The sequence below is a fragment of the Mixophyes fleayi genome, chromosome 1 (genome assembly GCF_038048845.1).
Source record: "Mixophyes fleayi isolate aMixFle1 chromosome 1, aMixFle1.hap1, whole genome shotgun sequence".
Classification (NCBI taxonomy): domain Eukaryota; kingdom Metazoa; phylum Chordata; class Amphibia; order Anura; family Limnodynastidae; genus Mixophyes; species Mixophyes fleayi.
In genome coordinates, this window is record NC_134402.1 from 23,484,171 (window position 1) to 23,509,699 (window position 25,529).

Consider the following 25,529-nt stretch of genomic DNA (forward strand, 5'->3'; position numbering starts at 1 on the left):
ATGATGTTACCAATGATTGGTAGGTGTCACTGCCCCTTCTAAGTAACATGATTCTTGGGGGTAAATGTATCAAGCTGATATTTTTTCGGTGATTTAAAATCACCACAAATTGCGAGAGATAACCGGAGATTTGATGTGCAAAATCGTCATATGTATTAGCCAGCGATTTTGACTTTCCTAAATCCAATCTCTTACATTTAATCTATAATTACATTTGGGTCACTAATTTATTCTTAAATAAATTGTCCCCTATAAGGAAATTCATAATAATTTTTGCCACTTTTCAACAATAAAGTTGGTTTATTGAAACCTCCATTGTGACTCCTGTTATATTAACATTGCCCTGCAGTGTAACAGTGATGTGTGTGCCAATCTAGCTTATAGAAAGAAGCGTGTTGTATCTGGCAATTTTGAATGCAAACTCGGGCGAGTTTGCAAAATTGCAGCTTCATACATTTGGAGATTTGTATAGCTAGAGTGGAAAAAATCAGGATCACGAGTTTGAAAATGGCGATTATGATAGAAACACATCTCTGGTGATTTTACATCAAATTGCTGTTTAGTAACTTACACTCACCTGAGAAAATTGCTGGAAATTCAAAATCACAGCTTGATACATTTACCCCCTGGTTATTTTGTGTGGAGGACTGCCCTGCACTTGTCACTATTTTCAGTATTCATGTAGGCAAATCAAAATAAAACTGTAACCTTTGCCAAATCTAAATATGTGTCGTCGTGGTTATTATATGGTAAATATCCTAATAATAAATGAACATCAGAAGGAGGTTGGCTGCATGAAAAAGAGAGACATCGACACTATGCAGTTTATGTTATAAGGTTAATCAGGGCCAGACTGGGACTAAAATATTAAGCCCTAGCATTTAAAACAAACAGGCCCACCTCTGTTGATGATTTGAAAATAAACCGTTTGCTGTCGACAAGGGTGTGGCCACATTGTGTTGGGGGCATGGTCAACATGGGGCATTGATACACAATTATAATAAAACATTACATTTATCACGCCCTCCTCAGCCACATCACGCCACTCCCCCAGACACATTATGACACCCCCAGTTAACTGTACTTATCTATGCTGTTAACATCCATCAGGATGGGAACTTTCTGTAGAGTGAGCAGGGAACCTCTTAGTCTCACAGTATTACCAAATCTCAGGAGATTTAGAGCTCCTTGCCTTGCTCTGCAGGCTGTGTCCTGTCTGGGGACTGGGAGCAACTATCAGCTTCCTCCTGCTAACCAGAGCTGGATTAAGTCTCAGGGGGCCCAGAGCACTTAAGACAGTGGGGCTTCTATAATGTAATATGGTTATTAGACAAATACACAGGCAATACTGTGTGCACTACTGTTTGGTGCACAGAACTCTGCCTTCACAAGCATTACAGTGTGAAGCAGGACATACCTCCCAACTGTCCTACAAAAGGGAAATCCAGTAGAGTAGTCGCCAAGCCGAAGTCACGGTACAGAATGGGTCACACAGAGAAAGAGGATGGTCGCCAAGCCGGGTCAAAACAGTAAACAGGAAGCAGGATACTCAGGGAAAACAAGGGAGTGTGGAAGCCAGGAACACTGGTGGTGAACCTGTTACTCTGGCACCCTAATGGCGCCAGAGACAGGTTTAAATAGAGGGCTGACTGCAGTGATTGGCGGAGAGGAGGAGGCGTCACAGGAAGGAGAAGCGGCGTCCCATTGCCTAGCAACGGGACTGAGGACAGGGAGCATGCGCCCGAGTACCCGGAAGTGAGTCCTGCGGCAGCCGACAGAGAAGTCAGATGTCCGTTCCCCGTCTGACAGGGAATCAGCGGGGACGGCGTCTGACAGTACCCCCTCCCCTCCACCCTCTCGGAGAAGGATTAACTTTCTTCAGAAATTTAGCAAGAAGGCGAGGAGCATGGAGATCGGCCTCCGAGACCCAAGATCTCTCCTCAGCACCGTAGCCCTTCCAGTGTACCAGGTATTGAGGTTTGCGCTGGAAGAAACGTCTCTTCAGAATCCTCTCGATCTCAAATTCATCACCTAAAGATGTCTTGACAGGTGGAGGAGGAACAGGTTCTTTAAAAAATTCGTTGAGAATTAGAGGTTTCAGCAATGAAATATGAAATGTGTTATGGATCTTGAGAGACAGAGGTAATGAAAACTTGAAGGAAATCGGATTGATTACTTGTGCTATGGAAAAGGGAGCAATAAACTTAGTGTCACGGGCACTAGGAGTCTTTACCCAGGGATCACCAGGTGATAGGCCTACCAGAGCAGTATAGGTGGTAATATGGTACTCTGGTAGCAGGGTGATCACGGAACAGGAAATAGCAGATGATGAGATGCTCAGGAAAGTCTATGACTAGCAGCACTGGCAATATGATGGTAATAATACACGAGGAACTGTATGGACAAAGGACACGTGAAGGTAGTCAGTGGTCTGCGGTAGCAAGTTGTACCACTGCTATAGTGAGGAGGAATGTCCAACAGAAACGAGGAGGTGATGAGAGTCAGCGGTCTGCGGATAGCAAGTTGTACCACTGCTATGTGAGAGGATACTGGAACAGGTGAAACTGGAAACAGGGGTCAGTGGTCTGCCACTAGCAAGTTGTACCACTGAATATATATGTGAGGAGGTGCACGGGGAGAGACTGCAACACAAGATATACACGGCACCTTAACTTTGATCCACAGTAATATGCACAATATATATGTATATATGACTGAACAGCACTGCCAATATAGAAAGTCTCTTGAAGTAATCCAGCACGAGATAACACAGTCAATGATGGCAATAGACTCAGCGGATAGCAAACTCCAGAGGAGAACCAACACAGTCCAGCAAGGTATGCAATACACAGCACAGTCAATGAGAAGCATGCATACCGTGGTTCAGAAGCAGGCAGTCAGACAGGAGTGCAGAGATACCTGAACGGCAGGAGGCCGGCAGGATGCAAAGTCCCTGGATGGGTGAAGCGGTGGTCTAGTAGGTGCAGCGCACAGGTAGGTAGACCAGCAGGGAACACAGGAAAGCGTGGAGAGCGGATCAGCAGTAGATGGATGAGTAGCGCTGAGGAGTAGCAGCAGCGGGTCTCTGCAGAAACACGGAGGTAGCCAATAGCAACCAGCAGGTGCAGTAACGATGGGACACGGAAGAGCAGAGTTGAACTGGAACTGTTGATCACGGAGAGTAGCGGATAGCAATAGTGGCAGCAGTCTCAAGGAAACACGGGAGAGTTGACAAGAACTGAAGACTGAAGCGCACAGAGGCAGCGGATAGGAATCAGCCAAACAGTCACGATGAAACACAGACGGGTTGCAGGTTGAAGACTGTAGTGCACGGAGGCAGCGGATAGGAATCAGCTAACAGTCACGATGATGAAACACAGACGAGTTGCAGGTTGAAGACTGTAGTGCACGGAGGCAGCGGATAGGAATCAGCTAACAGTCACGATGATGAAACACAGACGAGTTGCAGGTTGAAGACTGTAGTGCACGGAGGCAGCGGATAGGAATCAGCTAACAGTCACGATGATGAACAGGTGAGTGGATGTGGATGGAAGACTGTAGTGCACGGAGGCAGCGGATAGGCATCAGCTAACAGTCCCAATAATACACGGTAGAGTTGAAGTGGTTAGAAGACTGTAGTGCACGGAGGCAGCGGATAGGAATCAGCTCACAGTCACGATGATACGCAGAGGGGTAGCTGTGGTATGGGAACCACAGTAGTAGAAGTGGTTTGGAAACCACAGAGGTAGAAGTGGTTTGGAAACCACAGGAATCAGCTGGGCTGAATAAACGAGGAAACACAGGAACACCTTCAGAGACTCATGGGGAATGAGACTCCAAGATCAGGCAACGTGGTGTTGACCACAGGTGCTTAATATAGGGAGTGTTGCCTGATCTTCCAATTAAGTTAAAGGAACATACACTGAAGGTTTAGAAAGGGCTGCGCATGCGCAGTCCCTCAGGATGGAGGACGGCCACGGTTCCTAAATGTCCGGGAAGAAGCACTCACAGTCCGGTGAGTGACAGTACCCCCCCTTTTAAAGGTGGGCACAGAACGCCTGGAACCGGGCTTGTCCGGATTTTTGGAATAAAACTTCTTCAGAAGGGCAGAAGCATTAAGATCTTCAGCTTTGATCCATGAGCGCTCTTCAGGACCAAAGCCCTTCCAATGAACGAGGAAACGGAGAACTCCTCGCGAAATTTTTGCATCCAATACCTCAGTAATCTCGAAATCCTCCTCCTGATGAACTTGAACTGGCTGCGGTGCTGAGGGAGGAGTCGAGAAACGGTTGATGATGAGAGGTTTGAGCAAGGACACATGGAAGGCATTGGAAATCCGAAGATTCTTAGGAAGAAGAAGTTTAACACATACTGGATTGATAACTTGAATGATCCTATATGGACCAATAAAACGAGGGGCGAATTTCATAGATGGAACCTTCAAACGAATATTTTTGGTAGATAACCAGACACGATCTCCAATTTTTAGTGGTGGAATAGCCCGCCTCTTCTTATCTGCGAAAGACTTATATTTGTTAGATGTCTTCTTTAAACAGGTTTTGACCTGAGACCAGATATTTTTGAAGGTCTGACAAGCAGTCTCCACAGCAGGAACTTGGGTGGGCGGGAGGGCAGGAAATTCCGGAAAAGACGGATGGTGACCGTAGACCACAAAGAATGGAGTTTTGGATGATGACTCATGGTACATGTTGTTATGGGCGAATTCAGCCCAAGGAAGCAATTCTACCCAGTTGTCTTGGTTGGCTGAAGAGAACATCCTTATAAAAGTCTCAAGATCTTGATTGACTCGTTCCGTTTGTCCGTTAGATTGCGGATGGTAAGAAGATGAGAGTGCTAATCGTATGCCCAAGGTTTTACAAAGGGCCCGCCAGAATCTGAAAACGAATTGTACTCCTCTATCTGACACAATCTCAGACGGACATCCATGGATGCGGAAGATTTCTTTAATGAAATGTTCAGCCAGAGTAGACGAGGAAGGTAAACCGGACAGAAGGACGAAATGAGCCATCTTCGAAAATCTGTCTACCACTACCCAAATAGTATTGTGATTCTTACTTGGTGGCAAATCAGTAACGAAATCCATACTAATATGGGTCCAAGGCTTGGACGGAATGGGTAGTGGTCGCAGCAACCCTGCTGGAGTTCTGCGGGAGGATTTGAACTGAGAACATAAATCACAGGAAGCAATAAACTCTTTGACGTCTCTCCTCATTGAAGGCCACAAGTAACTTCGAGAGAGAATCTCAAAGGTCTTGTGTTCACCGGCGTGTCCAGAAAAACGAGAGGCATGGAACCACGAAAGGATTTTCCTCCTCAGAGTAGGAGGCACGAGGGTCTTCCCAAATGGTAGCATTTTGGTGGATGAAGCAGCCAGAGAAATACATTTGGGGTCTAGAATAGCATGGTTGGGAACCTCTTCTACATCAGAGGACGTCACAAAAGCTCGAGATAGAGCGTCAGCTTTCTTGTTCTTAGCGGCTGGTTTGAAGGTTATAATTAATTCAAAACGGGAAAAGAAAAGAGACCATCTTGCTTGACGAGGGTTCAAGCATTGGGCAGATTGCAAATATGACAAGTTCTTATGATCCGTGAAGATCGTCACCGGATGGCGAGCTCCTTCCAACAAGTATCTCCATTCCTCTAATGCAGCTTTGATGGCCAGCAACTCCTTGTCCCCGATAGTATAATTTTTCTCTGCGGGCAGAAGACCCCGAGAGTAGAAGGCACAAGGATGTAATTTTTGTTGCTCCGAGCGTTGGGAGAGAATGGCTCCTAAGCCCACATTAGAGGCATCTACTTCTAGGAAGAAGGGGAGTGTCACATCAGGCTGTCGAAGAATGGGAGCAGACGAGAAGGACTCTTTGAGAATTTGAAAGGCTTGGAGAGCCTCAGATGACCATTGCTTAGTATTAGCCCCTTTCCGAGTCAGGGCCACAATAGGAGATGCAATGGAAGAAAAGTCTTGAATGAAGCGTCTATAGTAATTGGCAAAACCTAAAAAACGCTGGATGGCACGAAGAGTAGTTGGCTGAGGCCAATGTAATACAGCATTTACTTTGTCTGGATCCATCTTCAGGCCAACTCCGGAAACTATATACCCCAAGAATGGAATCTGGGGTAACTCGAATGAACATTTTTCCAATTTACAGAACAATGAATTTTTCCGTAGTCTGGAGAGGACCTCTGCCACATGTTGGTGATGAGAAGGCAGGTCCTGTGAGAAGATCAATATGTCGTCCAGGTAGACAACGACACATACATATAATAAGTCCCGAAAGATCTCATTGATGAAGCCTTGGAAAACAGCGGGGGCATTACACAGCCCGAAGGGCATTACTAAATATTCGTAATGCCCATCTCTGGTGTTGAACGCGGTCTTCCATTCGTCACCGGAACGGATTCTAATTAAATTGTAGGCACCACGAAGATCCAACTTAGTAAATATCCGAGCTCCCTTGATGCGATCGAATAGCTCAGTGATCAGCGGAATGGGATACCGATTCTTGATAGTAATGGCGTTGAGTCCACGAAAATCTATACAAGGGCGTAATGATCCATCCTTCTTTTTGACGAAGAAGAACCCAGCTCCAGCGGGAGAGGTGGAAGGTCGAATAAACCCACGCTGGAGATTCTCCTGTATGTACTCAGATGTGGCTTGAGTCTCAGGTAACGAGAGAGGATAGACCCGACCCCTTGGAGGAGTCTTGCCAGGTAGAAGGTCGATCGGACAATCCCAAGAACGATGAGGAGGAAGACGTTCAGACTGAGCTTTATCAAACACATCGTTAAATGAAGCATACTGAGGAGGGAGTCCCGGGGAGGAAGATGAGATGGAAGATTGCTGTACTTTAAGAGGAATAACTTGGGAAAGGCAATGATGGTGACATTCAGACCCCCAAGACGTAACTTGAGGGGTGCGCCAGTCAATCTGGGGAGAGTGACACTGAAGCCATGGAAGGCCTAAGACAATCGGACTTGTCGTAACTGGAAGAATTAAAAACGAAATTTCTTCATGGTGTAGTACACCAATCTGAAGAGTTACTGGAGACGTACTCTGGGTGATGAGACCATTGATGAGACGTGATCCATCTATAGCCGTCACAGTAATGGGTGTTTTTAAAGTAATCACCGGTAGGGACCATTGATTCACTAGTGATTTAGAAATGAAATTTCCTGCTGCTCCGGAATCAATCAATGCCTGTGACTCAAAGGATTTGGTAGCAAAGGAAATCGTAACATCAAAAGCGCAGACTTTAGATTTCATAGACGATGGAGAGGACTCCAGGGACCCTAACTTCACCTCTCCAGAACTAGTTAGGGCCTGGCATTTCCTGATCTCTTAGGGCAAGAGCTGAGCATATGCGTGGAATCAGCACAATAGATACAAAGTCTATTCTTTACTCTTCGTTTCCTCTCCTCTGAAGATAATTTGGAACGTCCTATCTCCATGGGAATCACAGAGGGTGGAGCTGGACGAAATTGAGGGGTTGAACGAAGAGGTGCTTTGACAGCCGTTGTTTTCTCAGACTCTCTTTCACGAAATCTCATATCTACACGATGGCAAAGAGAGATCAAATCTTCTAGTGACGAAGGAAGCTCTTGGGTAGTCAGTGCATCTTTAATTTTATCGGAGAGCCCCTGCCAGAAGGCGGCAACTAATGCTTCAGTGTTCCACTGAAGTTCAGAGGCTAAGATCCTAAATTGAATGACATACTGGCCTACTGTATGGGAGCCTTGTCGCAAACGAAGAATGCTGGAAGCAGCGGAGGTCACACGACCTGGTTCATCGAACACACTTCGGAACGTGGAAATGAATTTGGCACTATCTTGTAGAATTGGATCGTTTCTTTCCCACAGAGGGGAGGCCCAAGCCAGGGCTTGTCCAGAAAACAATGAGATAAGATAGGCCACTCTGGAACGATGGGTAGAAAAATTTTGAGGTTGGAGCTCAAAATGGACTGAACATTGGTTAAGGAAACCTCTACAAGTTTTGGGGTCCCCGTCATATTTTGACGGAGTAGGCAGGTGAAGCGTAGGAGCTGTAGACACCTGGGATGGCACTGGGAAAATGGAGGAAAGCACAGGAGCTTCACTATTAGCTGTAACAGTCTGTCCAGATGTTCCTTGGGAGGTTAACGATTGGTAACATTGAAGTAACAGCTGTTGGCGAGCATCCTGTTGCTCCACACGGCTGACCAGATGCTGCAGCATCTCTTTAGCGGTAGGTTCCGTATCTGGGTCTGTCATGGCCTGATCTTACTGTCACGGGCACTAGGAGTCTTTACCCAGGGATCACCAGGTGATAGGCCTACCAGAGCAGTATAGGTGGTAATATGGTACTCTGGTAGCAGGGTGATCACGGAACAGGAAATAGCAGATGATGAGATGCTCAGGAAAGTCTATGACTAGCAGCACTGGCAATATGATGGTAATAATACACGAGGAACTGTATGGACAAAGGACACGTGAAGGTAGTCAGTGGTCTGCGGTAGCAAGTTGTACCACTGCTATAGTGAGGAATGTCCAACAGAAACGAGGAGGTGATGAGAGTCAGCGGTCTGCGGATAGCAAGTTGTACCGCTGTCAGAGTGAAGGAATGGAATCCAAGTGGAGGTATCCGCGGAGTCAGTGGTCTGCGTTAGCAAGTTGTACCACTGCTATGTGAGAGGATACTGGAACAGGTGAAACTGGAAACAGGGGTCAGTGGTCTGCCACTAGCAAGTTGTACCACTGAATATATATGTGAGGAGGTGCACGGGGAGAGACTGCAACACAAGATATACACGGCACCTTAACTTTGATCCACAGTAATATGCACAATATATATGTATATATGACTGAACAGCACTGCCAATATAGAAAGTCTCTTGAAGTAATCCAGCACGAGATAACACAGTCAATGATGGCAATAGACTCAGCGGATAGCAAACTCCAGAGGAGAACCAACACAGTCCAGCAAGGTATGCAATACACAGCACAGTCAATGAGAAGCATGCATACCGTGGTTCAGAAGCAGGCAGTCAGACAGGAGTGCAGAGATACCTGAATGGCAGGAGGCCGGCAGGATGCAAAGTCCCTGGATGGGTGAAGCGGTGGTCTAGTAGGTGCAGCGCACAGGTAGGTAGACCAGCAGGGAACACAGGAAAGCGTGGAGAGCGGATCAGCAGTAGATGGATGAGTAGCGCTGAGGAGTAGCAGCAGCGGGTCTCTGCGGAAACACGGAGGTAGCCAATAGCAACCAGCAGGTGCAGTAACGATGGGACACGGAAGAGCAGAGTTGAACTGGAACTGTTGATCACGGAGAGTAGCGGATAGCAATAGTGGCAGCAGTCTCAAGGAAACACGGGAGAGTTGACAAGAACTGAAGACTGAAGCGCACAGAGGCAGCGGATAGGAATCAGCCAAACAGTCACGATGAAACACAGACGGGTTGCAGGTTGAAGACTGTAGTGCACGGAGGCAGCGGATAGGAATCAGCTAACAGTCACGATGATGAAACACAGACGAGTTGCAGGTTGAAGACTGTAGTGCACGGAGGCAGCGGATAGGAATCAGCTAACAGTCACGATGATGAAACACAGACGAGTTGCAGGTTGAAGACTGTAGTGCACGGAGGCAGCGGATAGGAATCAGCTAACAGTCACGATGATGAACAGGTGAGTGGATGTGGATGGAAGACTGTAGTGCACGGAGGCAGCGGATAGGCATCAGCTAACAGTCCCAATAATACACGGTAGAGTTGAAGTGGTTAGAAGACTGTAGTGCACGGAGGCAGCGGATAGGAATCAGCTCACAGTCACGATGATACGCAGAGGGGTAGCTGTGGTATGGGAACCACAGTAGTAGAAGTGGTTTGGAAACCACAGAGGTAGAAGTGGTTTGGAAACCACAGGAATCAGCTGGGCTGAATAAACGAGGAAACACAGGAACACCTTCAGAGACTCATGGGGAATGAGACTCCAAGATCAGGCAACGTGGTGTTGACCACAGGTGCTTAATATAGGGAGTGTTGCCTGATCTTCCAATTAAGTTAAAGGAACATACACTGAAGGTTTAGAAAGGGCTGCGCATGCGCAGTCCCTCAGGATGGAGGACGGCCACGGTTCCTAAATGTCCGGGAAGAAGCACTTACAGTCCGGTGAGTGACACTTAGGAGCCAATTTCATGGATGGGACTTGAAGTCGAAGGTTGCGCGTAGACAACCAAACACGGTCTCCTACCCTCAGGACTGGAGCAAGTCTTCTATGAAGATCAGCCGCTTTCTTCTGTCTCTGTACTGAAGTAGACAGTGCTTCTTTGAGACCAGATTTGAGAGAAGTCATGGATGAGAGTATCAGCCGCTAGTACTAGAGAAGAGGAGGCTGCGGATAAGAAAGGAGGAGTGGGATGTCTGCCGTAGATAATGAAAGATGGAGAATGCCCAGAGGAGGAATGTAGAAGATTGTTGTGGGCGAATTCGGCCCAATACAGAAGATCATTCCATGTCGTTTGATGATCAGAAGCAAAACACCGTAGGAAACACTCCAAGTCCTGATTCACTCGTTCTGTTTGTCCGTTAGTTTGGGGGTGATATCCAGAGGAAAATTTGAGACTGACTCCAATCTTATTACAAAAAGCTCTCCAGAACTTAGCGACAAATTGTACTCCTCTGTCAGAGATGATCTCTTGAGGACATCCATGAAGATGGAAGATGTTCTTTAGAAACAAATCTGCGAGTTTAGGGGCTGAAGGGAGACCTTTACAAGGAGTGAAGTGTGACATTTTTGAAAAGCGGTCTACCACGACCCAGATGGTATTGTAGCCATTGCTCAAAGGGAGATCGGTGATGAAGTCCATTGTAATGCTGGTCCAGGGAGAATCCGGAATAGGCAGAGGAAGGAGAAGACCAGGAGGACTTTGTCTTGGCACCTTATGGCGTGCACAAACCGAACATGCAGATACAAATTTTTGAACATCTGAAGCCAGTTTAGGCCACCAATAGTATCTGGAGAGGAACTCTTTGGTTCTCATGTAACCGGCATGGCCGGCAAATTTGGACTCGTGAGCCCAACATAGTAGTTTAGAGCGGAGATGAGGTTCCACAAATGAACGCCCTGGAGGGGGAGAGGTCACTTAAGAATTGGTAATGGCCACTGTTTGCATTGGATTTAGAATCATTTTGCTGTCTAAACAAGTGAGAATACCAGTATTATCAAAGGACCTGGAGAGAGCATCGGCCTTGGAGTTTTTGGAACCGGGACGGAAGGTAAGAATGAGTTGGAACCTGGCAAAGAAGAGAGACCAGCGAGCTTGACGGGGGTTAAGACATTGTGCCTCCTGGAGACAAGTAAGATTTTTATGATCTGTCATGACCGTGACGGGATGTAAGGCACCCTCTAGGAAGTGGCGCCACTCCTCAAGGGCAATCTTGATGGCTAATAATTCCTTGTCACCGATTCCATAATTTAGTTCAGTGCTAGAGAATTTCTTAGACAGGAATCCACAAGTCTCTAATGTTCATGAAGAAGATCTCTGGGAAAGTATTGCTCCAATTCCGACCGAAGAAGCGTCCACTTCAATGAAAAATGGTCTCCCCTGGTCTGGCTGTTTGAGTATAGGGGCCGAAAGAAATGCTTCTTTAAGAGTCTTGAAAGCCAATATGGCTTTGACAGGCCATGGTTTGCTGCAGGCACCTTTTCGAGTTAAAGCTGTAATAGGACAAATAATGGATGAAAAGCCTTTAATGAACTGCCGGTAATAATTGGCAAAGCCGATAAAGCGTTGGGTAGCTTTGAGACCAATAAGTAATGGCCAGTTGACAATGGCCTCCACTTTCTGCGGATCCATCAGCAGGCCGGTGCCTGAAACTATGTACCCTAGAAATTGAACTTGTGAACGCTCAAAAAGGCATTTCTCCAGTTTACAATATAAGGAATGTTTCCGGAGACGAGAAAGAACAGTCTTGACATGGAGACGATGAACATGTAAGTCAGATGAAAATATCAAAATATCGTCCAGGTAGACAATCACGAATTGATACAGGAGATCCCTGAAGATCTCGTTGACAAAATCTTGAAAAACTGCTGGGGCATTGCAAAGTCCAAACGGCATAACTAAGTACTCATAGTGCCCGTCACGGGTGTTGAATGCCATTTTCCACTCATCGCCCTTCCGAATGCGGATCAAGTTGTAGGCCCCTCTGAGATCTAATTTAGAGAAGATTTTGGCTCCTCTGATCCGATCGAACAGTTCTGTAATTAATGGGAGCGGATAGCGGTTCTTGATGGTAATATCATTAAGACGGCGGTAGTCTATGCAGCTGGGGATTGAAAACGAGGAGCCAAACGTACAGTGCGACGACATTGGACCCTCTCTTGAGAATGCTCTTGAAGGCGAATGTCTACCTTGACACACAGAGAGACCAAGTCGTCAAGCTTGGACGGAAGCTCTTGCGAAGCCAGTGCGTCCTTGATAGGATCTGACAGGCCTTGCCAATAGGTGGCGGTGAGAGCTTCATCATTCCAGCCTAATTCTGAGGCTAAGGTATGAAACTGAACAGCGTATTGGCCTGCAGTTAAGGAGCCTTGGCGAAGAGCTAACAGACTGGATGCAGCCGAAGACACACGACCAGGTTCATCAAATACCCTCCGGAAGTTCTCAATGAAAGTATCAGAATGAAGGAGGGATCCATCTCTTCGTTCCCACAGTGGCGAGGCCCAAGCTAGGGCTTGTCCCGTCAGGAGGGAAATAATGTAGGCTACCTTAGCTCTCTCAGATGCGAAGTTTTCCGGTGTAAGTTCAAATTGGATGGAACACTGATTCAGGAATCCACGGCATCCTTTGGGATTACCGTCGTATTTCTCTGGGGTTGGAATCCGTAGTGTTCTAGAGGTAGCAAGTACTGCGCTTGGTGGTGCAGCGGCCGGAGCAGGATCAGGAGCTGGAGCTGCTGCCTGAGAAGTGCTCAGGGAATCCAAGCGGGAAATCACTCCTTGTAAACACTGCAAGAGTTGTGCTTGGTTGGCCTCCTGCCGTTCTACCCGTACTCGTAAATGGATCTCGGGATGAGGGTTCTCCGGTACCGTCAGTCATGGCCAGAGTAAACTGTCACGCTGTAGGCCTATGAAGGCTGAAGATAAATAGACACTAACCGGTATTAGCGCAACTGGTCAAACAGGTGCGGAGTCTAACGTGCCCCTGGTGTTCATCAGGGACCCCCGCAAGGAGGTTTGGACTTTGCAGCAGAGAGCATGCAGGTCGCGGTCCTATTAGCCAGTTACCAGTGTAGCGTAGAGAGGTCAGACGGTTCCGGGTCACAGCAATCAGGTATATCAGGTACAAAAGGGAAATCCAGTAGAGTAGTCGCCAAGCCGAAGTCACGGTACAGAATGGGTCACACAGAGAAAGAGGATGGTCGCCAAGCCGGGTCAAAACAGTAAACAGGAAGCAGGATACTCAGGGAAAACAAGGGAGTGTGGAAGCCAGGAACACTGGTGGTGAACCTGTTACTCTGGCACCCTAATGGCGCCAGAGACAGGTTTAAATAGAGGGCTGACTGCAGTGATTGGCGGAGAGGAGGAGGCGTCACAGGAAGGAGAAGCGGCGTCCCATTGCCTAGCAACGGGACTGAGGACAGGGAGCATGCGCCCGAGTACCCGGAAGTGAGTCCTGCGGCAGCCGACAGAGAAGTCAGATGTCCGTTCCCCGTCTGACAGGGAATCAGCGGGGACGGCGTCTGACAGTACCCCCTCCCCTCCACCCTCTCGGAGAAGGATTAACTGCTAGGAGTCACATCTAGTGCAGGTCCAAGAGTCCAGAGTACCAAACTGTGACAGTATGGCTTTTTGCAGATGACACAAACATATGCAACAGGGTAGACCAAAAGGGGTAAAATAAATGATCGATGAGCTAGGCAGAGTATAGGAATGGTCAAGACAGTGGCGACTACGGTTTAATGCCAAAAAAATGCAATATCATGCACTTGGGTCTCAAAACCCAAAGGCAAAATATAGTATTAATGGCATTATAACGGAGAATACTGAGGACGAAAGTATATCTAGGAGTCACTATTTTAGGTTATTTAAAGGCAGGTAAGCACTGTAACAAAGCAATGAGAAAGACAAGTCAGATGCTTGGTTGCATAGTGAGAGGAATCAGTAGCAGACAGAAAGAAGTAATAATGTCACCGTATAGGTCATTGTACGGCCTCATCTAGAATACTGTGCTCAGTCCCGGAGAAGGATATAAATACATTACAGACTGTACAAAGAAGGGCAACAAAAATGGTGCATGTCCTACAGCACAAAGGTTACACAGAAAGACTAAAATATCTTAATATGTATAGCTTATAGTAGAGAAGGAAAAGGGGGATATGATAGAAACTTCCAAATATATGTAGGGTTTTAACAAGGTAATGGAGGGAATCATTCTTCAAAGGAAGAGAAGTATTAGAACACGAAAACATGCACTGAAACTGGAGGGAAGTAGGTTCAGAGGAAATTTGAGGAAAAACTACTTCACAGAAAGATAGTAGATACGTGGAATAGCCTCCCATCGGAGGTGATTGAAGCTAATATAGTAGAACAATTTAAACATGCTTGGGTTATCCTTAAAAGGTCTAACAATCAAATAAGGTTTGAGGCTACCATAGGTTAAAAATTGGGCAGACTAGATGGGCCAAGCGGTTCTTGTCGGCCGTCAAATTCTATATTTCTAAAGTTTAAAACTGAACAATTTTTTTTGTTACCAAACCAATTGCTTTGAATATATTATAGTATACAGTATAATTTTCATTTATCCGCTCCCTAAATGATACTTTACTTATGCAAAAAACAATGGTGTGAGGAACTAAAATATTTTCTTATATTAAAGAAAATCTGAATTCTTTCGTTTGCTTGTATTTTCTATCTGCTACTACCAGACAATACAGTTTTGAGAAGGTAAATTGGTAATCACCAATCACACTCCTGGAGGGACAATATTCTTTGAACAGCCAGGAAGCCGAGGCAGTCTTAATCTACAATTGATGAGATGTTAATCTGTCTATTAATTAGGCCTTCTAAACTTTTCTTTATGTTGCAGTATCCTGTGTGACAGGACAAGTGTTATTCCTTCACGGGTCCAAGATGACTGTAGAGCTTGTTGTTAGCAGTAGATAATATAATACAACTGTTCTCAGGGAAACTAAAACGTATGGGTGGGAGACCAGATGTGCGATGTCAATAATGATTAATGATAAATTTGATTATTTTATTCAAACCTGGATAAATTGTTACACAAACACAAGGCACAATTTAATTTTATAACCATTTATTGACTAATGCTACTGCATATGGATGATGACAGTAATTCTTATTAAGTTATTTGGAAAAGTTTTAAAGAATAATTTAACATAATTCAAACTGTTTCAAACCTAACTGTATTATAATTTATAATTATGCTTAATTTAATGACTTAAACTTGTCTGGAATACATAACATTTAAGAATTATAAATGAGAAATCTCTAATTTAGTCTTCGACAAATTCACATTAAGATGGACAAAGTAACTGCTTAATTAGTGAAATAGCCGATTTGGTTCTAAACCTCACTCACTTTTTTGGCAATGACACAAACAAGTTTCTCATGGTCTACAATATCAATGGTAGTTTTTCTCTCCAGGTTCTCATAAAGTTCAATTTTGTACCCTTCATCACTTAGAGCCTTTCTTAAAAAGTTGTCATCATAGGTTAAGACATGATACTTGTGATCCCCAATTTTAAAATAGGAAGCATTAATATCTCCATATATTATAAGATACCCTCCTAGTTTAATTAAAGAGGATATTTTTTTCAGGTTTTTGCAGTAAGTGTCCTTGTCCTTACTAATAATTTCCAGCACCCATATGCTCGTTACACAGTCGACTTTTGGCAGCAGTACGGGATCTGTAGGGTTATCTTTGCTGAAGTCACATTTTACCGGTGGTTTCACTTTGCTTCTCAGAAGGTCTTCTATTTCTTGCCATCCATTACTGGAAAATATAAATAAACATGTTTTTTTATATAAGTATCCATAGAGACAAGGGGACAAAGTACTAGGAGTATAGTTAAAATGTAAATTACGTTAACATGGAAACACTGCTACAATGCTATATTTTTAATTGCATATTGTTGAATCTATTTTCAGAACCTAATACTAAGGTTGTTATCAGTCTTCATCTCCCACAAAAATATATAACAGTGTTCGAGGATTCGGACAGATTTTAGAATGCCAATAAATATAATTATAGAATGAAGTTAATAGTAAGAAAGACCATTACAGAAAGTCCAAAGAGTTTTTGATTCCATTATAACTGATAAGATTTGGTAGGGAAAGTGCCAAACTACATTTCTGGATATAGGTATTTAAATATTAACTAATATGGAAATTCTAGAGGAGACAGGTAAATAGTTCATATGAATAGTCTGTTATTTTGAAAGGTGAATCCTATTACATTCATCATCCTCATACCATTTTTCATGGTGGTTCACACAGGAACAGTCAATATAGAGGCAATGTAAGAAAAACACACACAATCATTACCTGATAATGTTGTGTGTAAGAGATTGAGAGAAGATTTACTAAAGCCAAACCGCAGGAAAAAATCAGTTTTACAAAGTGCCACATTCAAAATTATCATCCCAACTTTTTTTAATTAATAGAAAGCTCTGTATTTATCAATGTGGCATTTGTCAAACCACTGAAAAAAGAGACCAAAAGTCACACAATAAAAAGAGAGGTGGTTGTGAGAGGCGAGATAGTTCAAGCTTATCTACCAGAAGCAAATAAATAGTTTAAATGTTACAATACCCCTCCTTCCAGTGTGCAACAGGCCATGTTAGTCAGCATCTGGCTGATCCTCTATGGGGGAGCACAAATAAACATTTGGGACCGCACAGCTGAAGATGCCTGGCCCAATTCTAAGTAGCATTGAGCCCCACTTGTTACCCTGTGCTGGTGGATACCAGGGACATCAAATACCTTTGCTCCCTTGTAGTAATAACTGAGTGTTTATTAATAAATAATTGTGCCTCCTTATATGGATTAATAAATAATTGTACTACTTTTATTTAATGCATTACAAGTATGTTAAAATTATTTTCTGTAGTGGGATGAATGCATACTTGCCTACCATCTTCATATTTTCTAGATTCAGTGGACAAAATATTTCTATGCACAATATCTGATTTCTCAAACTCTCCTTTCCTGCTCCCTGACCTCCATCTTCTCTCCTTCAGCTGATGAATCCCTCCCCTTCTCCCCAAATCCTCCCTCACTAAACATAGTCTAATAATACCAATCTTCTCTTTGTTACCTGAAGCTTTCCTCTTCCCAATAATCTCTCTGGCCTGCCTAAATCAGATAGTCTCCTGCTACAAGAATACCCTCACCTCTTGAGTCTTCTGCTCTTGCCAACCCTTTCAGCTCCCCGAATTCCAAATTCCAAGTTTGGCACTCCTAATAGTCACAATTTCTACAAAAATGATCTTGCACCGTTGAATGTCATTGGAAGAATTCTTGCTCATTCTTCATTTCATCCACCCTCTCCCTTGCCAAACAATCCTTCTTAAGGTCTCTCATCTTCTCCAAGTTTTCCAAACCCCTTCCAACCTCTTTGCCACATTAAATGACCTCTGTCCAGCTCTCCCTCCCACCCTCTTCTTTACTCCCTCTGAATTAGCCTCCTTTTGCCCCCTGCTCCGCTCTCACCCAGTCCCTGATATGCTCCACCCCACCATTGATTATGAAGTCCATGCTTTTCTAATTTACTCTCCCACCTCACTTCCTCCACTCTAATGTCTCCCTCCAACTTGCCCACCTCTTCAATTTATCCCTCTCAAACAAAACAAGTGTTCTTCAATGCACAAGTTCAGAAATCAAAAACAAAACTTTGCTCCTGCAAAAGTTTGGTGGAACTGAGAGATATTATAAAGGCTACAAATAGGTGAAATAAACTGTTCTGATTGACTAGACCTTTTGACTGAAGTGCTAATTGCAGAGTAAAGAAAGCTAGTAGTCCAAGTGAGGTGACTAGCTAGTTTGCTGTTCTTATTAGCGTGCTGATTGCAGAAATTGAGAGAAGGTGTTTGTAGCTGTCATTATGAATTGTGCTCTGACAGCTGTCATCTGGAGCTAGTGTTGTGAATTCTCACATGAACAGTTCAAAAATTGACCTTATTGCCTGCACCATCCTTGACTCCTACCTCTCCTTTACTTCTATATACAATCCCTCAAGCAACCCACTCTCTCATAATCTCCACAATTATTGCAACCTCCTCCTGACTCCCTTCCCCCTCACCTGCCTCTCTCCTCTTTAAGCTATCGATGTTGCATCAAGATTACTCATCCTCTATTGCTGCTCCACTTCTACATCCCCTCTCTGCCAAACCCTAAACTAGCTCTCTTTCCAATGTAGAATCCAATTTAAATTCCTCAGCCACACCTTCAAATCCCTCACCCAGTCCTCCCTTCTCTACATCTCCAATGACTGCTACCTCACTTCCTATTTGGTAACCTCATTTCCCATTTGCCTCTAAGACTTCTCCTGTGTTGCACCATGTGAGGATACCACCCTTAGCTGGGATGGAAGTTACCCTCTGTGGGATTCAACTCACTCGGGTAGACCAAGATATATCCAAAATAAGACTTTATTACGACAGCACAACACCACAAGACGTTCACAAGTTACAGGGTAAATGGTAGCACGTATTCTCCAGCAGCCTCCTGCAGTCAGCACTCCAAAGTCATAATCTCTGTCCCTTTCAGGGTCTTATCCTCCCGCAATATTACCACTACCGTTTAGCAAAACAGTTATGGTGTCTCCTAGCCTGGGTTACTAGCTCACACCAACCCTGTCCTGGTAGGGTTCCCTCCAGCGGCACCACAGTGCCTGGCCCAGAGTCCTTTTCACTGATGTCTTCTACACCAGGATCCTCCAAACTCGCATCCCCCCTGGCATTCTCCTCGCCCTATATTATTTTCTCTGTACCCAGGAAATAGGGTCAAATGTCTCCAACCTCCCCTTTACAGAAGGGGCCTCCCAGTCAACAATTTAGCTGCTAGACATACTGTCCCTGTTACCTTGATTAGACAATAGAATGGCTTGACTCAATTAGCTGTTTTGGCTGGATACACTACACATGGGGTTACAATAGTACATCAAGGAATGACACTGCACGCTTACATGGAACAATAAGACTTTTGACACATGATATCAGCAGGGTTACACAATATAAGTCTGTGATACCTTTTGATACAATTACATTTATATTGACACATATTGATACATTTCCCCATGCTATTTCAACCAATATATTACTGTGGAGGCACATTGCATATGAGTAGAAGTTCTAACCTCATTACCTCTCAGGTTATCTGTTGACCTAGCTAATTAACATGGGCTGCCAGCTAGTTAACTCAGACATTGTTCTGATAACAAACCTCATCTCAGCTGCACCCCATACAATACACATTTGAGACAAATGTTAATTACATTAGCTACCACAAGCAAAATGACTGCTGTTGTTCTGATATTTTCACACAGTATGGCAATATTGTTTCTATTTATACTACATACAATATCACAGGTAATAGTATGGGCAAAATGTGTCTAATAACATGAAATAATAATACACATAATACACCAATGCTCTGGTGTATATACTTAGACTGGGCCAAGGATTAAAAAGTACAATAAACCGTGAGAAACGGGTGATGATTACATAGTTCTCAGTCCAGTAGTACCCCGTTTCCTCACATTCCTCCCCTACTTTTTAAACTTGAGCCCCAGTCTCTTCTGCAGACACTACTGCAGGTTTTATGTGGTTTCCCGCGAGATGAACCAATTTCCTGCTGGGCTGTGCGCAGCCACCAGCGTTCACTTGCTGCACCTTGTTATATTCTTGTAGCCGCCAGCACCTATCAATTCCCAGAACCTCTGCGGGAAGTCTCGGTCTCCTGCTCCAGTAGCTACTCTGAGCCCTGCTGTCTAAGAGCCTTACCGACTGCCTTTCCCTGGTTGTCTGGGGTCCTGTCTGGCTACGCCTCCCCCTTTCCCAGTTCCCTTCTGCACTGGGATTACTCATTTCCCCAGTCTGCACCCGCTTATGCACAGGGTTCTTGCAGGAATCCTGCTGCACACTATCTCCTGCAGGGACTACTGAGAGTAACATCACGCAGTCATCAATGTCCTGCTTTTTATGCTGCCTTTTCCCCTCCTGTGTCCGAATGTCACTGTTGCAGCCATGCCCTAACATATTCTTGCAGTCTGCACAGTTGGCTATGTAGTTGTCTACATCCCTCGCTAAACCTAACCACATGAACTGCTGTCTGAGCCTGGCTCGTGTTCTCCTTTTTCCTCTGTGATCGGTACCCCCTTCCCCATGGGCCTGAGCTATAAACCGATCCCGATATTCGGGTGGGACTACCAACCTGTACTTATGATTTGGGCTGGACACCGTATACAGTAACCCATCCAACCAAGCACAATCCTCTACCACCCCAGTCTTATACGACATATCTGCTAGTGCCCGCATCCCTTCTAGATCTGGATCTAGTAGCTGGGCTTCTTGCAGTCTAGATTTATCCTCCTCCCCCAGGACTAACCCCCCCTCAGGATGGTCTTGGCTACTCACCCTCAGAGGCCCGGAGATGGTAAAGAAAGGTTGCTGATACCCGTTAGTTACTGGCGTGTAGAAGTGGTTGTTCTTCCTCTGCCTGGGGCTCACCTTTCTATGGGCTTTTTCAACAAAATAATTCCTGAGGTCTTGCCCCAAATCATTGCCCAAAATCACCTCATTGGACATTCCTGCCATAACTCCAACTTCTACCAGGTTGTTACAATGGCCCCAATGCAACTGGACTTGGGCTGTTGGAATCTCTGCCCATCGTCCATCCTCCATCCTAATTTTAAAGTACTTGTTGGGGATAATTCTTCTGGAATCCACCAACTCGGGGCGTACCAGGGTGATGGCTGCCCCACAGTCTCTAAATCCTTGGGCTTTTCTGCCATCCACCCATACAGGTTTCAAGTGCCTGTAAAGGCATCCTCCTGTTGTTTGCCTCATGTCAGCCACAGCATTGCAAGTGGCCTTTACCCCCCTCGCCTCTGGCGCATCAGGGTGGTAGTGTTTGTTTTTCCGGGGGTGGCTCCTGCCAACAACCCCCGTGGGAGGGAATTGGTCTAATTGACCTCCTTTCCTGGGACACTGCTGTTGAAGATGTCCCCAGTATTCACATCGAAGGCACCACTTCCCGACTTGTCCCAAGTGTGGTATTGCTTGTCCTTGACTGCTGGGTCGCCTTTGGCCTTCACTCTGCCCCTTTTCTGCTTTATCCCAGGACTGTGGGTTACACTTTGCCACCCAATCCTGAAGGCTGGGAAATATCTCAGTCAGCCCTGCTTTTACCAGCTCAAGTCCTTTTCTCCGGATCCACTGACTGAGGACGTGCTGCAGCTCTTGACGAAGCTGACCATAGTCATAGCTTCCACTGTGCACTGCTGACTGGCCTGGGGTGGGGGACGTTTGTATTGTAGCTGCAATCTCCTGAATCCTTACTGGCTGCTCCTGGTCCTCATACAACTCCTTGGCTTTCAGGATTTCTGCAACATAAGTCCCAACTTGGGTGCCTTCCACTGCTGGGACCTCTGCTATTTTCATCCTGCCCGCATTATCGAGTAGGCACAGGTCCCATTTGCATAGTTTTTCCACTAGTTGTGGCCTGAAGTCATCCTGGGTAGTAGCAATTTCCCTTGTCTGGCATAATCCCCGGAGTTCATCCAGTTTTAGGGAGTTATACTTGATCATGTCTCACGTTTCTTGCAACTCCTCTGATAGGCTTCCTTTGGGTGCTGTGTAGCCCGTGCTGTGCTGTACCTACAAGGCCCTTGGACTGCAACCGCTTGCGTCCCTTGCAGCCTTCCCGGTTCTTGCAACACCGGGCCGAGTGATCCCACTGCTTGCCACCAAATGTGAGGATACCACCCTTAGCTGGGATGGAAGTTACCCTCTGTGGGATTCAACTCACTCGGGTAGACCAAGATATATCCAAAATAAGACTTTATTACGACAGCACAACACCACAAGACGTTCACAAGTTACAGGGTAAATGGTAGCACGTATTCTCCAGCAGCCTCCTGCAGTCAGCACTCCAAAGTCATAATCTCTGTCCCTTTCAGGGTCTTATCCTCCCACAATATTACCACTACCGTTTAGCAAAACAGTTATGGTGTCTCCTAGCCTGGGTTACTAGCTCACACCAACCCTGTCCTGGTAGGGTTCCCTCCAGCGGCACCACAGTGCCTGGCCCAGAGTCCTTTTCACTGATGTCTTCTACACCAGGATCCTCCAAACTCGCATCCCCCCTGGCATTCTCCTCGCCCTATATTATTTTCTCTGTACCCAGGAAATAGGGTCAAATGTCTCCAACCTCCCCTTTACAGAAGGGGCCTCCCAGTCAACAATTTAGCTGCTAGACATACTGTCCCTGTTACCTTGATTAGACAATAGAATGGCTTGACTCAATTAGCTGTTTTGGCTGGATACACTACACATGGGGTTACAATAGTACATCAAGGAATGACACTGCACGCTTACATGGAACAATAAGACTTTTGACACATGATATCAGCAGGGTTACACAATATAAGTCTGTGATACCTTTTGATACAATTACATTTATATTGACACATATTGATACATTTCCCCATGCTATTTCAACCAATATATTACTGTGGAGGCACATTGCATATGAGTAGAAGTTCTAACCTCATTACCTCTCAGGTTATCTGTTGACCTAGCTAATTAACATGGGCTGCCAGCTAGTTAACTCAGACATTGTTCTGATAACAAACCTCATCTCAGCTGCACCCCATACAATACACATTTGAGACAAATGTTAATTACATTAGCTACCACAAGCAAAATGACTGCTGTTGTTCTGATATTTTCACACAGTATGGCAATATTGTTTCTATTTATACTACATACAATATCACAGGTAATAGTATGGGCAAAATGTGTCTAATAACATGAAATAATAATACACATAATACACCAATGCTCTGGTGTATATACTTAGACTGGGCCAAGGATTAAAAAGTACAATAAACCGTGAGAAACGGGTGATGATTACATAGTTCTCAGTCCAGTAGTACCCCGTTTCCTCACACACCACACCTCTGAAATGCTCCCTTTTGTACTATCAGACTCTCCTGTTGACTGAAAACGTTCAATCATTCCCTAAAATCCCACCTGTTCATTAAAGCCTACCAATCTACTGCCCAAAACCTCCCCATCCATCAAAAACCTCTGCTTTCCATGTAAACCTCATTTTATTCCACCCCATCCCTAGTAGATTGTAATCTCTTACGAGCAAGACCCTCACTGCTGTGTTGTCATGTTGCTGTTCTTGTTTACCCATTCGTCCTTTCTGCTGTATGGCACTGCAGAACTGTTGTGTCATATAAAAAAAGATAATAATGATAATAATAATATATCAAATTGCAGCTTTATTTTGCATTACTTTTATTTTCATTTAGACTGCTGCCGGGAAGTAGGTTTCTATTTAATTTTTTAAAAGGAGAAAAACAATGGAGATGTTCACATTTAATTTCAGTTTATATGAAATACAACGTTTGCATTTATTATTAACTGTCAAGAAAATATTAACTCTTGCATACTGTATATGAGCCTTTATTACATTATACTGTGTTAAATAGGGTAACGCCACTTTAGCATTTACTACTAAAACTGGCAAGCGACACATCTATACATTACTGTGTATGAGAGCAATTATGAAAAAGCTTGGCGGACACCTGCAGGTAAATGTATCAAGCGGAGAGTTTTCCGGCAGGTTTGAAAATTGGAGATGTTGCCTATAGCAACCAATCAGATTCTAGCTATCATTTTGTAGAATGTACTAATAAATGATAGCTAAACTCTCAGCTTGATACATTTACCCCCTGGTTGTACCACATTTACACTCATGAATTTATAAAAGTATATAACAAATTTTGAAGCTTTATAACTATACTAGTCCTGCTAACTTCTTAGTTTAATATTGTTATTAAAATATTTTTTTTTATTTCTGCTTGTCCTGTTCATTGTTATTGTGATATTATAAGATAAATAATAAAATTATATAAAAATGTGATGCCAAACCTGCTTCCCTTTAACTGTTCTGTGATTGTTGAGGTATGAGTCCAGTCAAAGGCGTCTGCATCTTTATTTATCCATTTTTCCAATTCCTTGATGCAAAAGTCATTCAATTCTAGAAATGTAATTTCTTCCAAGAATTCACAGATTGGAAGAAGGTGAAAGATGATGGGTCCAAAACTAATGTCAATCAAGGTTTTTCCTGTAACATAACCTAAAAATAGAGACCCATACATTCATTATGTTAGTATTAGAATATATTTAATGCCAACAAATGTTCTTTTACACTTCCTTTTCTTTTGGATTTAGTTGGGTAATAACACAATCACTATTATTCATTACCTACTGCAGTTGCAGTTGCAGTTGGAATGAAATTCAACATTGGATGCACAGTCATCAAACTATATTAACAACTGTACGTATATGAGATTTAGGTGAAATCAGAAGGGAAAGTAACATGACCAATAATTCATAGTTCAGAGCTACAATCGAAACAACATTATTTAAAACATAAATATTTGACAGTATTCAAAACAGTCATAGCTGCCCCATAAGAAAGGTCCAGTATGTTTTATATCCAGGCAGCCGGACAGGAGATTTAAGGAGAAAGGAAACATGCAACCCCATAGGGCATCCCATTATTTCAGGAGTCATTTCCTAAACCACAAATGTATCTTCCTACATTGATTCTTTTCAACAGACTCATGTTGTGTCTATCCAATCATAGACTGACTTTGCTAACTTGTGTATGGAATGTATTGAACAGGAATATTTTTGGGTAGCATGCTCAGTGCAAATGTATTGCTCTATGGAAAACATGTTGAGGATTTTTTTTGTTTGAGATGGGATTCTTGGTTGCACCTTAACCTTAATAGTAATCATGTTAATCTTACATTTACCAGCACTTTTTATTCTACACTGGTCAAATTCCCGGCAATACAGCTCTTGGTCAGTGGTGTGTTGATGCCTTTCAATAAAAGCTCAATTCTAACAGTTTTTTGAATTGTAAGAATTGTAAGAGTAATCATTTAAAGTCCCAGAAAAAAACAGTCCCAGAAGGCAACTTCTTAGAATTTGCATAAATTGTTCAAATGACAAGTTTTTCATGAACAATCAGTAAGCGATTCACTTAAGTTGGTGAAAATCTACAATCCGCATAATATGAGGTTGAATAGTTAACGTGATCTTCTCTCCTCAGACCTATTAATCATTCTAGTAGGAATGTGAATGATTGGTTGATATCCTTCATTTCAAAGTATAATGCTTTTTCATATATCTATATATATATATATATATATATATATATATATATATATATATATGTATATACATATACACACACTAACTGAAGTACCCA